We start from the raw sequence: 15,512 nt of genomic DNA, 5'->3' as shown, positions 1-15,512 counted from the left end.
CTTGTTGTATTAGTCCATCTATACTGACCTCCATCAGGTTGCAAATTAAAAATAATTTTTATCTGCATCTACAGTACCTCTGAAAAAATATTTGGGCTTCTAGCTGTGTGTGGGACTTGTTCTATTAGTCCATCTATAATGACCTTTATCAGGTTGCAAATTGAATAGAATTTTTATCTGCATCTAGCTCTGAAAGAATATTTGGCCTTCTAGCAGTGTGTGGGACTTTCTCTATTAGTCCATCTATACTGACCTCCATCAGGTTGCAAATTAAAAATAATTTTTATCTGCATCTAGCTCTGAAAAAATATTTGGCCTTCTAGCAGTATGTGGGACTTTCTCTATTAGTCCATCTATACTGACCTCCATCAGGTTGCAAATTAAAAATAATTTTTATCTGCATCTACAGTACCTCTGAAAAAATATTTGGGCTTCTAGCTGTGTGTGGGACTTGTTCTATTAGTCCCTCTATACTGACCTCCATGAGGTTGCAAATTGAATATAATTTTTATCTGCATCTAGCTCTGAAAAAATATTTGGCCTTCTAGCAGTGTGTGGGACTTTCTCAATTAGTCCATCTATACTGACCTCCATCAGGTTGCAAATTGAATATAATTTTTATCTGCATCTAGCTCTGAAAAAATATTTGGCCTTCTAGCAGTGTGTGGGACTTTCTCTATTAGTCCATCTATACTGACCTCCATCAGGTTGCAAACTAAAAATAATTTTTATCTGCATCTACCTCTGAAAAAATATTTGGGCTTCTAGCTGTGTGTGGGACTTGTTCTATTACTCCATCTATACTGACCTCCATCAGGTTGCAAACTGAATATATTTTTTTCTGCATCTACCTCTGAAAAAATATTGAGCTTCTAGCTGTGTGTGGGACTTGTTGTATTAGTCCATCTATACTGACCTCCATCAGGTTGCAAATTAAAAATAATTTTTATCTGCATCTACAGTACCTCTGAAAAAATATTTGGGCTTCTAGCTGTGCGTGGGACTTGTTCTATTAGTCCATCTATACTGACCTTCATCAGGTTGCAAATTGAATAGAATTTTTATCTGCATCTAGCTCTGAAAGAATATTTGGCCTTCTAGCAGTGTGTGGGACTTTCTCTATTAGTCCATCTATACTGACCTCCATCAGGTTGCAAATTAAAAATAATTTTTATCTGCATCTAGCTCTGAAAAAATATTTGGCCTTCTAGCAGTGTGTGGGACTTTCTCTATTAGTCCATCTATACTGACCTCCATCAGGTTGCAAATTAAAAATAATTTTTATCTGCATCTACCTCTGAAAAAATATTTGGGCTTCTAGCTGTGTGTGGGACTTGTTCTATTACTCCATCTATACTGACCTCCATCAGGTTGCAAACTGAATATATTTTTTTCTGCATCTACCTCTGAAAAAATATTGGGCTTCTAGCTGTGTGTGGGACTTGCTGTATTAGTCCATGTATACTGACCTCCATCAGGTTGCAAATTAAAAATAATTTTTATCTGCATCTACAGTACCTCTGAAAAAATATTTGGGCTTCTAGCTGTGTGTGGGACTTGTTCTATTAGTCCATCTATACTGACCTCCATCAGGTTGCAAATTGAATATAATTTTTATCTGCATCTAGCTCTGAAAAAATATTTGGCCTTCTAGCAGTGTGTGGGACTTTCTCTATTAGTCCATCTATACTGACCTCCATCAGGTTGCAAATTGAATATAATTTTTATCTGCATCTAGCTCTGAAAAAATATTTGGCCTTCTAGCAGTGTGTGGGACTTTCTCTATTAGTCCATCTATACTGACCTCCATCAGGTTGCAAATTAAAAATAATTTTTATCTGCATCTACCTCTGAAAAAATATTTGGGCTTCTAGCTGTGTGTGGGACTTGTTCTATTACTCCATCTATACTGACCTCCATCAGGTTGCAAACTGAATATATTTTTTTCTGCATCTACCTCTGAAAAAATATTGGGCTTCTAGCTGTGTGTGGGACTTGTTGTATTAGTCCATCTATACTGACCTCCATCAGGTTGCAAATTAAAAATAATTTTTATCTGCATCTAGAGTACCTCTGAAAAAATATTTGGGCTTCTAGCTGTGTGTGGGACTTGTTCTATTAGTCCATCTATACTGACCTCCATCAGGTTGCAAATTGAATATAATTTTTATCTGCATCTAGCTCTGAAAAAATATTTGGCCTTCTAGCAGTGTGTGGGACTTTCTCTATTAGTCCATCTATACTGACCTCCATCAGGTTGCAAATTAAAAATAATTTTTATCTGCATCTAGCTCTGAAAAAATATTTGGCCTTCTAGCAGTATGTGGCACTTTCTCTATTAGTCCATCTATACTGACCTCCATCAGGTTGCAAATTAAAAATAATTTTTATCTGCATCTACAGTACCTCTGAAAAAATATTTGGGCTTCTAGCTGTGTGTGGGACTTGTTCTATTAGTCCCTCTATACTGACCTCCATGAGGTTGCAAATTGAATATAATTTTTATCTGCATCTAGCTCTGAAAAAATATTTGGCCTTCTAGCAGTGTGTGGGACTTTCTCTATTAGTCCATCTATACTGACCTCCATCAGGTTGCAAATTGAATATAATTTTTATCTGCATCTAGCTCTGAAAAAATATTTGGCCTTCTAGCAGTGTGTGGGACTTTCTCTATTAGTCCATCTATACTGACCTCCATCAGGTTGCAAATTAAAAATAATTTTTATCTGCATCTACCTCTGAAAAAATATTTGGGCTTCTAGCTGTGTGTGGGACTTGTTCTATTACTCCATCTATACTGACCTCCATCAGGTTGCAAACTGAATATATTTTTTTCTGCATCTACCTCTGAAAAAATATTGGGCTTCTAGCTGTGTGTGGGACTTGTTGTATTAGTCCATCTATACTGACCTCCATCAGGTTGCAAATTAAAAATAATTTTTATCTGCATCTACAGTACCTCTGAAAAAATATTTGGGCTTCTAGCTGTGTGTGGGACTTGTTCTATTAGTCCATCTATACTGACCTCCATCAGGTTGCAAATTGAATAGAATTTTTATCTGCATCTAGCTCTGAAAAAATATTTGGCCTTCTAGCAGTGTGTGGGACTTTCTCTATTAGTCCATCTATACTGACCTCCATCAGGTTGCAAATTAAAAATAATTTTTATCTGCATCTAGCTCTGAAAAAATATTTGGCCTTCTAGCAGTGTGTGGCACTTTCTCTATTAGTCCATCTATACTGACCTCCATCAGGTTGCAAATTAAAAATAATTTTTATCTGCATCTACAGTACCTCTGAAAAAATATTTGGGCTTCTAGCTGTGTGGGACTTGTTCTATTAGTCCATCTATACTGACCTCCATCAGGTTGCAAATTGAATATAATTTTTATCTGCATCTAGCTCTGAAAAAATATTTGGCCTTCTAGCAGTGTGTGGGACTTTCTCTATTAGTCCATCTATACTGACCTCCATCAGGTTGCAAATTAAAAATAATTTTTATCTGCATCTACCTCTGAAAAAATATTTGGGCTTCTAGCTGTGTGTGGGACTTGTTCTATTGCTCCATCTATACTGACCTCCATCAGGTTGGAAACTGAATATATTTTTTTCTGCATCTACCTCTGAAAAAATATTGGGCTTCTAGATGTGTGTGGGACTTGTTGTATTAGTCCATCTATACTGACCTCCATCAGTTTGCAAATTAAAAATAATTTTTATCTGCATCTACAGTACCTCTGAAAAAATATTTGGGCTTCTAGCTGTGTGTGGGACTTGTTCTATTAGTCCATCTATACTGACCTCCATCAGGTTGCAAATTGAATATAATTTTTATCTGCATCTAGCTCTGAAAAAATATTTGGCCTTCTAGCAGTGTGTGGGACTTTCTCTATTAGTCCATCTATACTGACCTCCATCAGGTTGCAAATTAAAAATAATTTTTATCTGCATCTAGCTATGAAAAAATATTTGGCCTTCTAGCAGTGTGTGGGACTATCTCTATTAGTCCATCTATACTGACCTCCATCAGGTTGCAAATTAAAAATAATTTTTATCTGCATCTACAGTACCTCTGAAAAAATATTTGGGCTTCTAGCTGTGTGTGGGACTTGTTCTATTAGTCCATCTATACTGACCTCCATCAGGTTGCAAATTGAATATAATTTTTATCTGCATCTAGCTCTGAAAAAATATTTGGCCTTTTAGCAGTGTGTGGGACATTCTCTATTAGTCCATCTATACTGACCTCCATCAGGTTGCAAATTGAATATAATTTTTATCTGCATCTAGCTCTGAAAAAATATTTGGCCTTCTAGCAGTGTGTGGGACTTTCTCTATTAGTCCATCTATACTGACCTCCATCAGGTTGCAAATTAAAAATAATTTTTATCTGCATCTACAGTACCTCTGAAAAAATATTTGGGCTTCTAGCTGTGTGGGACTTGTTCTATTAGTCCATCTATACTGACCTCCATCAGGTTGCAAATTGAATATAATTTTTATCTGCATCTAGCTCTGAAAAAATATTTGGCCTTCTAGCAGTGTGTGGGACTTTCTCTATTAGTCCATCTATACTGACCTCCATCAGGTTGCAAATTAAAAATAATTTTTATCTGCATCTACCTCTGAAAAAATATTTGGGCTTCTAGCTGTGTGTGGGACTTGTTCTATTACTCCATCTATACTGACCTCCATCAGGTTGGAAACTGAATATATTTTTTTCTGCATCTACCACTGAAAAAATATTGGGCTTCTAGCTGTGTGTGGGACTTGTTGTATTAGTCCATCTATACTGACCTCCATCAGTTTGCAAATTAAAAATAATTTTTATCTGCATCTACAGTACCTCTGAAAAAATATTTGGGCTTCTAGCTGTGTGTGGGACTTGTTCTATTAGTCCATCTATACTGACCTCCATCAGGTTGCAAATTGAATATAATTTTTATCTGCATCTAGCTCTGAAAAAATATTTGGCCTTCTAGCAGTGTGTGGGACTTTCTCTATTAGTCCATCTATACTGACCTCCATCAGGTTGCAAATTAGAAATAATTTTTATCTGCATCTAGCTCTGAAAAAATATTTGGCCTTCTAGCAGTGTGTGGGACTTTCTCTATTAGTCCATCTATACTGACCTCCATCAGGTTGCAAATTAAAAATAATTTTTATCTGCATCTACAGTACCTCTGAAAAAATATTTGGGCTTCTAGCTGTGTGTGGGACTTGTTCTATTAGTCCATCTATACTGACCTCCATCAGGTTGCAAATTGAATATAATTTTTATCTGCATCTAGCTCTGAAAAAATATTTGGCCTTTTAGCAGTGTGTGGGACTTTCTCTATTAGTCCATCTATACTGACCTCCATCAGGTTGCAAATTGAATATAATTTTTATCTGCATCTAGCTCTGAAAAAATATTTGGCCTTCTAGCAGTGTGTGGGACTTTCTCTATTAGTCCATCTATACTGACCTCCATCAGGTTGCAAATTAAAAATAATTTTTATCTGCATCTACCTCTGAAAAAATATTTGGGCTTCTAGCTGTGTGTGGGACTTGTTCTATTACTCCATCTATACTGACCTCCATCAGGTTGCAAACTGAATATATTTTTTTCTGCATCTACCTCTGAAAAAATATTGGGCTTCTAGCTGTGTGTGGGACTTGTTGTATTAGTCCATCTATACTGACCTCCATCAGGTTGCAAATTAAAAATTATTTTTATCTGCATCTACAGTACCTCTGAAAAAATATTTGGGCTTCTAGCTGTGTGTGGGACTTGTTCTATTAGTCCATCTATACTGACCTCCATCAGGTTGCAAATTGAATAGAATTTTTATCTGCATCTAGCTCTGAAAAAATATTTGGCCTTCTAGCAGTGTGTGGGACTTTCTCTATTAGTCCATCTATACTGACCTCCATCAGGTTGCAAATTAAAAATAATTTTTATCTGCATCTAGCTCTGAAAAAATATTTGGCCTTCTAGCAGTGTGTGGGACTTTCTCTATTAGTCCATCTATACTGACCTCCATCAGGTTGCAAATTAAAAATAATTTTTATCTGCATCTACAGAACCTCTGAAAAAATATTTGGGCTTCTAGCTGTGTGGGACTTGTTCTATTAGTCCATCTATACTGACCTCCATCAGGTTGCAAATTGAATATAATTTTTATCTGCATCTAGCTCTGAAAAAATATTTGGCCTTCTAGCAGTGTGTGGGACTTTCTCTATTAGTCCATCTATACTGACCTCCATCAGGTTGCAAATTGAATATAATTTTTATCTGCATCTAGCTCTGAAAAAATATTTGGCCTTCTAGCAGTGTGTGGGACTTTCTCTATTAGTCCATCTATACTGACCTCCATCAGGTTGCAAATTAAAAATAATTTTTATCTGCATCTACAGTACCTCTGAAAAAATATTTGGGTTTCTAGCTGTGTGTGGGACTTGTTCTATTAGTCCATCTATACTGACCTCCATCAGGTTGCAAATTGAATATAATTTTTATCTGCATCTAGCTCTGAAAAAATATTTGGCCTTCTAGCAGTGTGTGGGACTTTCTCTATTAGTCCATCTATACTGACCTCCATCAGGTTGCAAATTGAATATAATTTTTATCTGCATCTAGCTCTGAAAAAATACTTGGCCTTCTAGCAGTGTGTGGGACTTTCTCTATTAGTCCATCTATACTGACCTCCATCAGGTTGCAAATTAAAAATAATTTTTATCTGCATCTACCTCTGAAAAAATATTTGGGCTTCTAGCTGTGTGTGGGACTTGTTCTATTACTCCATCTATACTGACCTCCATCAGGTTGCAAACTGAATATATTTTTTTCTGCATCTACCTCTGAAAAAATATTGGGCTTCTAGCAGTGTGTGGGACTTTCTCTATTAGTCCATCTATACTGACCTCCATCAGGTTGCAAATTAAAAATAATTTTTATCTGCATCTACAGTACCTCTGAAAAAATATTTGGGCTTCTAGCTGTGTGTGGGACTTGTTCTATTAGTCCATCTATACTGACCTCCATCAGGTTGCAAATTGAATATAATTTTTATCTGCATCTAGCTCTGAAAAAATATTTGGCCTTCTAGCAGTGTGTGGGACTTTCTCTATTAGTCCATCTATACTGACCTCCATCAGGTTGCAAATTAAAAATAATTTTTATCTGCATCTAGCTCTGAAAAAAATATTTGGCCTTCTAGCAGTGTGTGGGACTTTCTCTATTAGTCCATCTATACTGACCTCCATCAGGTTGCAAATTAAAAATAATTTTTATCTGCATCTACAGTACCTCTGAAAAAATATTTGGGCTTCTAGCTGTGTGTGGGACTTGTTCTATTAGTCCATCTATACTGACCTCCATCAGGTTGCAAATTGAATATAATTTTTATCTGCATCTAGCTCTGAAAAAATATTTGGCCTTCTAGCAGTGTGTGGGACTTTCTCTATTAGTCCATCTATACTGACCTCCATCAGGTTGCAAATTGAATATAATTTTTATCTGCATCTAGCTCTGAAAAAATATTTGGCCTTCTAGCAGTGTGTGGGACTTTCTCTATTAGTCCATCTATACTGACCTCCATCAGGTTGCAAATTAAAAATAATTTTTATCTGCATCTACCTCTGAAAAAATATTTGGGCTTCTAGCTGTGTGTGCGACTTGTTCTATTACTCCATCTATACTGACCTCCATCAGGTTGCAAACTGAATATATTTTTTTCTGCATCTACCTCTGAAAAAATATTGGGCTTCTAGCTGTGTGTGGGACTTGTTGTATTAGTCCATCTATACTGACCTCCATCAGGTTGCAAATTAAAAATAATTTTTATCTGCATCTACAGTACCTCTGAAAAAATATTTGGGCTTCTAGCTGTGTGTGGGACTTGCTGTATTAGTCCATCTATACTGACCTCCATCAGGTTGCAAATTGAATATAATTTTTATCTGCATCTAGCTCTGAAAAAATATTTGGCCTTCTAGCAGTGTGTGGGACTTTCTCTATTTGTCCATCTATACTGACCTCCATCAGGTTGCAAATTAAAAATAATTTTTATCTGCATCTACAGTACCTCTGAAAAAATATTTGGGCTTCTAGCTGTGTGTGGGACTTGTTCTATTAGTCCATCTATACTGACCTCCATCAGGTTGCAAATTGAATATAATTTTTATCTGCATCTAGCTCTGAAAAAATATTTGGCCTTCTAGCAGTGTGTGGGACTTTCTCTATTAGTCCATCTATACTGACCTCCATCAGGTTGCAAATTGAATATAATTTTTATCTGCATCTAGCTCTGAAAAAATATTTGGCCTTCTAGCTGTGTGTGGGACTTTCTCTATTAGTCCATCTATACTGACCTCCATCAGGTTGCAAATTAAAAATAATTTTTATCTGCATCTACCTCTGAAAAATATTTGGCCTTCTAGCAGTGTGTGGGACTTTCTCTATTAGTCCATCTATACTGACCTCCATCAGGTTGCAAATTGAATATAATTTTTATCTGCATCTAGCTCTGAAAAAATATTTGGCCTTCTAGCTGTGTGTGGGACTTGTTCTATTACTCCATCTATACTGACCTCCATCAGGTTGCAAACTGAATATATTTTTTTCTGCATCTACCTCTGAAAAAATATTGGGCTTCTAGCTGTGTGTGGGACTTGTTGTATTAGTCCATCTATACTGACCTCCATCAGGTTGCAAATTAAAAATAATTTTTATCTGCATCTACAGTACCTCTGAAAAAATATTTGGGCTTCTAGCTGTGTGTGGGACTTGTTCTATTAGTCCATCTATACTGACCTCCATCAGGTTGCAAATTGAATAGAATTTTTATCTGCATCTAGCTCTGAAAAAATATTTGGCCTTCGAGCAGTGTGTGGGACTTTCTCTATTAGTCCATCTATACTGACCTCCATCAGGTTGCAAATTAAAAATAATTTTTATCTGCATCTAGCTCTGAAAAAATATTTGGCCTTCTAGCAGTGTGTGGGACTTTCTCTATTAGTCCATCTATACTGACCTCCATCAGGTTGCAAATTAAAAATAATTTTTATCTTCATCTACAGTACCTCTGAAAAAATATTTGGGCTTCTAGCTGTGTGGGACTTGTTCTATTAGTCCATCTATACTGACCTCCATCAGGTTGCAAATTGAATATAATTTTTATCTGCATCTAGCTCTGAAAAAATATTTGGCCTTCTAGCAGTGTGTGGGACTTTCTCTATTAGTCCATCTATACTGACCTCCATCAGGTTGCAAATTAAAAATAATTTTTATCTGCATCTACAGTACCTCTGAAAAAATATTTGGGCTTCTAGCTGTGTGGGACTTGTTCTATTAGTCCATCTATACTGACCTCCATCAGGTTGCAAATTGAATATAATTTTTATCTGCATCTAGCTCTGAAAAAATATTTGGCCTTCTAGCAGTGTGTGGGACTTTCTCTATTAGTCCATCTATACTCACCTCCATCAGGTTGCAAATTAAAAATAATTTTTATCTGCATCTACCTCTGAAAAAATATTTGGGCTTCTAGCTGTGTGTGGGACTTGTTCTATTACTCCATCTATACTGACCTCCATCAGGTTGGAAACTGAATATATTTTTTTCTGCATCTACCACTGAAAAAATATTGGGCTTCTAGCTGTGTGTGGGACTTGTTGTATTAGTCCATCTATACTGACCTCCATCAGTTTGCAAATTAAAAATAATTTTTATCTGCATCTACAGTACCTCTGAAAAAATATTTGGGCTTCTAGCTGTGTGTGGGACTTGTTCTATTAGTCCATCTATACTGACCTCCATCAGGTTGCAAATTGAATATAATTTTTATCTGCATCTAGCTCTGAAAAAATATTTGGCCTTCTAGCAGTGTGTGGGACTTTCTCTATTAGTCCATCTATACTGACCTCCATCAGGTTGCAAATTAAAAATAATTTTTATCTGCATCTAGCTCTGAAAAAATATTTGGCCTTCTAGCAGTGTGTGGGACTTTCTCTATTAGTCCATCTATACTGACCTCCATCAGGTTGCAAATTAAAAATAATTTTTATCTGCATCTACAGTACCTCTGAAAAAATATTTGGGCTTCTAGCTGTGTGTGGGACTTGTTCTATTAGTCCATCTATACTGACCTCCATCAGGTTGCAAATTGAATATAATTTTTATCTGCATCTAGCTCTGAAAAAATATTTGGCCTTTTAGCAGTGTGTGGGACTTTCTCTATTAGTCCATCTATACTGACCTCCATCAGGTTGCAAATTGAATATAATTTTTATCTGCATCTAGCTCTGAAAAAATATTTGGCCTTCTAGCAGTGTGTGGGACTTTCTCTATTAGTCCATCTATACTGACCTCCATCAGGTTGCAAATTAAAAATAATTTTTATCTGCATCTACCTCTGAAAAAATATTTGGGCTTCTAGCTGTGTGTGGGACTTGTTCTATTACTCCATCTATACTGACCTCCATCAGGTTGCAAACTGAATATATTTTTTTCTGCATCTACCTCTGAAAAAATATTGGGCTTCTAGCTGTGTGTGGGACTTGTTGTATTAGTCCATCTATACTGACCTCCATCAGGTTGCAAATTAAAAATTATTTTTATCTGCATCTACAGTACCTCTGAAAAAATATTTGGGCTTCTAGCTGTGTGTGGGACTTGTTCTATTAGTCCATCTATACTGACCTCCATCAGGTTGCAAATTGAATAGAATTTTTATCTGCATCTAGCTCTGAAAAAATATTTGGCCTTCTAGCAGTGTGTGGGACTTTCTCTATTAGTCCATCTATACTGACCTCCATCAGGTTGCAAATTAAAAATAATTTTTATCTGCATCTAGCTCTGAAAAAATATTTGGCCTTCTAGCAGTGTGTGGGACTTTCTCTATTAGTCCATCTATACTGACCTCCATCAGGTTGCAAATTAAAAATAATTTTTATCTGCATCTACAGAACCTCTGAAAAAATATTTGGGCTTCTAGCTGTGTGGGACTTGTTCTATTAGTCCATCTATACTGACCTCCATCAGGTTGCAAATTGAATATAATTTTTATCTGCATCTAGCTCTGAAAAAATATTTGGCCTTCTAGCAGTGTGTGGGACTTTCTCTATTAGTCCATCTATACTGACCTCCATCAGGTTGCAAATTGAATATAATTTTTATCTGCATCTAGCTCTGAAAAAATATTTGGCCTTCTAGCAGTGTGTGGGACTTTCTCTATTAGTCCATCTATACTGACCTCCATCAGGTTGCAAATTAAAAATAATTTTTATCTGCATCTACAGTACCTCTGAAAAAATATTTGGGCTTCTAGCTGTGTGTGGGACTTGTTCTATTAGTCCATCTATACTGACCTCCATCAGGTTGCAAATTGAATATAATTTTTATCTGCATCTAGCTCTGAAAAAATATTTGGCCTTCTAGCAGTGTGTGGGACTTTCTCTATTAGTCCATCTATACTGACCTCCATCAGGTTGCAAATTGAATATAATTTTTATCTGCATCTAGCTCTGAAAAAATACTTGGCCTTCTAGCAGTGTGTGGGACTTTCTCTATTAGTCCATCTATACTGACCTCCATCAGGTTGCAAATTAAAAATAATTTTTATCTGCATCTACCTCTGAAAAAATATTTGGGCTTCTAGCTGTGTGTGGGACTTGTTCTATTACTCCATCTATACTGACCTCCATCAGGTTGCAAACTGAATATATTTTTTTCTGCATCTACCTCTGAAAAAATATTGGGCTTCTAGCAGTGTGTGGGACTTTCTCTATTAGTCCATCTATACTGACCTCCATCAGGTTGCAAATTAAAAATAATTTTTATCTGCATCTACAGTACCTCTGAAAAAATATTTGGGCTTCTAGCTGTGTGTGGGACTTGTTCTATTAGTCCATCTATACTGACCTCCATCAGGTTGCAAATTGAATATAATTTTTATCTGCATCTAGCTCTGAAAAAATATTTGGCCTTCTAGCAGTGTGTGGGACTTTCTCTATTAGTCCATCTATACTGACCTCCATCAGGTTGCAAATTAAAAATAATTTTTATCTGCATCTAGCTCTGAAAAAAATATTTGGCCTTCTAGCAGTGTGTGGGACTTTCTCTATTAGTCCATCTATACTGACCTCCATCAGGTTGCAAATTAAAAATAATTTTTATCTGCATCTACAGTACCTCTGAAAAAATATTTGGGCTTCTAGCTGTGTGTGGGACTTGTTCTATTAGTCCATCTATACTGACCTCCATCAGGTTGCAAATTGAATATAATTTTTATCTGCATCTAGCTCTGAAAAAATATTTGGCCTTCTAGCAGTGTGTGGGACTTTCTCTATTAGTCCATCTATACTGACCTCCATCAGGTTGCAAATTGAATATAATTTTTATCTGCATCTAGCTCTGAAAAAATATTTGGCCTTCTAGCAGTGTGTGGGACTATCTCTATTAGTCCATCTATACTGACCTCCATCAGGTTGCAAATTAAAAATAATTTTTATCTGCATCTACCTCTGAAAAAATATTTGGGCTTCTAGCTGTGTGTGCGACTTGTTCTATTACTCCATCTATACTGACCTCCATCAGGTTGCAAACTGAATATATTTTTTTCTGCATCTACCTCTGAAAAAATATTGGGCTTCTAGCTGTGTGTGGGACTTGTTGTATTAGTCCATCTATACTGACCTCCATCAGGTTGCAAATTAAAAATAATTTTTATCTGCATCTACAGTACCTCTGAAAAAATATTTGGGCTTCTAGCTGTGTGTGGGACTTGCTGTATTAGTCCATCTATACTGACCTCCATCAGGTTGCAAATTGAATATAATTTTTATCTGCATCTAGCTCTGAAAAAATATTTGGCCTTCTAGCAGTGTGTGGGACTTTCTCTATTTGTCCATCTATACTGACCTCCATCAGGTTGCAAATTAAAAATAATTTTTATCTGCATCTACAGTACCTCTGAAAAAATATTTGGGCTTCTAGCTGTGTGTGGGACTTGTTCTATTAGTCCATCTATACTGACCTCCATCAGGTTGCAAATTGAATATAATTTTTATCTGCATCTAGCTCTGAAAAAATATTTGGCCTTCTAGCAGTGTGTGGGACTTTCTCTATTAGTCCATCTATACTGACCTCCATCAGGTTGCAAATTGAATATAATTTTTATCTGCATCTAGCTCTGAAAAAATATTTGGCCTTCTAGCTGTGTGTGGGACTTTCTCTATTAGTCCATCTATACTGACCTCCATCAGGTTGCAAATTAAAAATAATTTTTATCTGCATCTACCTCTGAAAAAATATTTGGCCTTCTAGCAGTGTGTGGGACTTTCTCTATTAGTCCATCTATACTGACCTCCATCAGGTTGCAAATTGAATATAATTTTTATCTGCATCTAGCTCTGAAAAAATATTTGGCCTTCTAGCTGTGTGTGGGACTTGTTCTATTACTCCATCTATACTGACCTCCATCAGGTTGCAAACTGAATATATTTTTTTCTGCATCTACCTCTGAAAAAATATTGGGCTTCTAGCTGTGTGTGGGACTTGTTGTATTAGTCCATCTATACTGACCTCCATCAGGTTGCAAATTAAAAATAATTTTTATCTGCATCTACAGTACCTCTGAAAAAATATTTGGGCTTCTAGCTGTGTGTGGGACTTGTTCTATTAGTCCATCTATACTGACCTCCATCAGGTTGCAAATTGAATAGAATTTTTATCTGCATCTAGCTCTGAAAAAATATTTGGCCTTCGAGCAGTGTGTGGGACTTTCTCTATTAGTCCATCTATACTGACCTCCATCAGGTTGCAAATTAAAAATAATTTTTATCTGCATCTAGCTCTGAAAAAATATTTGGCCTTCTAGCAGTGTGTGGGACTTTCTCTATTAGTCCATCTATACTGACCTCCATCAGGTTGCAAATTAAAAATAATTTTTATCTGCATCTACCTCTGAAAAAATATTTGGGCTTCTAGCTGTGTGTGGGACTTGTTCTATTACTCCATCTCTTTTGACCTCCATCAGGTTGCAAACTGAATATATTTTTTTCTGCATCTACCTCTGAAAAAATATTGGGCTTCTAGCTGTGTGTGGGACTTGTTGTATTAGTCCATCTATACTGACCTCCATCAGGTTGCAAATTAAAAATAATTTTTATCTGCATCTACAGTACCTCTGAAAAAATATTTGGGCTTCTAGCTGTGTGTGGGACTTGTTCTATTAGTCCATCTATACTGACCTCCATCAGGTTGCAAATTGAATATAATTTTTATCTGCATCTAGCTCTGAAAAAATATTTGGCCTTCTAGCAGTGTGTGGGACTTTCTCTATTAGTCCATCTATACTGACCTCCATCAGGTTGCAAATTAAAAATAATTTTTATCTGCATCTAGCTCTGAAAAAATATTTGGCCTTCTAGCAGTATGTGGGACTTTCTCTATTAGTCCATCTATACTGACCTCCATCAGGTTGCAAATTAAAAATAATTTTTATCTGCATCTACAGTACCTCTGAAAAAATATTTGGGCTTCTAGCTGTGTGTGGGACTTGTTCTATTAGTCCCTCTATACTGACCTCCATGAGGTTGCAAATTGAATATAATTTTTATCTGCATCTAGCTCTGAAAAAATATTTGGCCTTCTAGCAGTGTGTGGGACTTTCTCTATTAGTCCATCTATACTGACCTCCATCAGGTTGCAAATTGAATATAATTTTTATCTGCATCTAGCTCTGAAAAAATATTTGGCCTTCTAGCAGTGTGTGGGACTTTCTCTATTAGTCCATCTATACTGACCTCCATCAGGTTGCAAATTAAAAATAATTTTTATCTGCATCTACCTCTGAAAAAATATTTGGGCTTCTAGCTGTGTGTGGGACTTGTTCTATTACTCCATCTATACTGACCTCCATCAGGTTGCAAACTGAATATATTTTTTTCTGCATCTACCTCTGAAAAAATATTGAGCTTCTAGCTGTGTGTGGGACTTGTTGTATTAGTCCATCTATACTGACCTCCATCAGGTTGCAAATTAAAAATAATTTTTATCTGCATCTACAGTACTTCTGAAAAAATATTTGGGCTTCTAGCTGTGTGTGCGACTTGTTCTATTAGTCCATCTATACTGACCTTCATCAGGTTGAAAATTGAATAGAATTTTTATCTGCATCTAGCTCTGAAAGAATATTTGGCCATCTAGCAGTGTGTGGGACTTTCTCTATTAGTCCATCTATACTGACCTCCATCAGGTTGCAAATTAAAAATAATTTTTATCTGCATCTAGCTCTGAAAAAATATTTGGCCTTCTAGCAGTGTGTGGGACTTTCTCTACTAGTCCATCTATACTGACCTCCATCAGGTTGCAAATTAAAAATAATTTTTATCTGCATCTACCTCTGAAAAAATATTTGGGCTTCTATCTGTGTGTGGGACTTGTTCTATTACTCCATCTATACTGACCTCCATCAGGTTGCAAACTGAATATATTTTTTTCTGCATCTACCTCTGAAAAAATATTG

The sequence above is a fragment of the Phyllobates terribilis genome, unplaced genomic scaffold, assembly GCF_046119375.1.
Source record: "Phyllobates terribilis strain yellow unplaced genomic scaffold, ASM4611937v1 Scaffold_4__5_contigs__length_816908805, whole genome shotgun sequence".
NCBI lineage: Eukaryota > Metazoa > Chordata > Amphibia > Anura > Dendrobatidae > Phyllobates > Phyllobates terribilis.
This window is presented reverse-complemented; position numbering follows the sequence as displayed.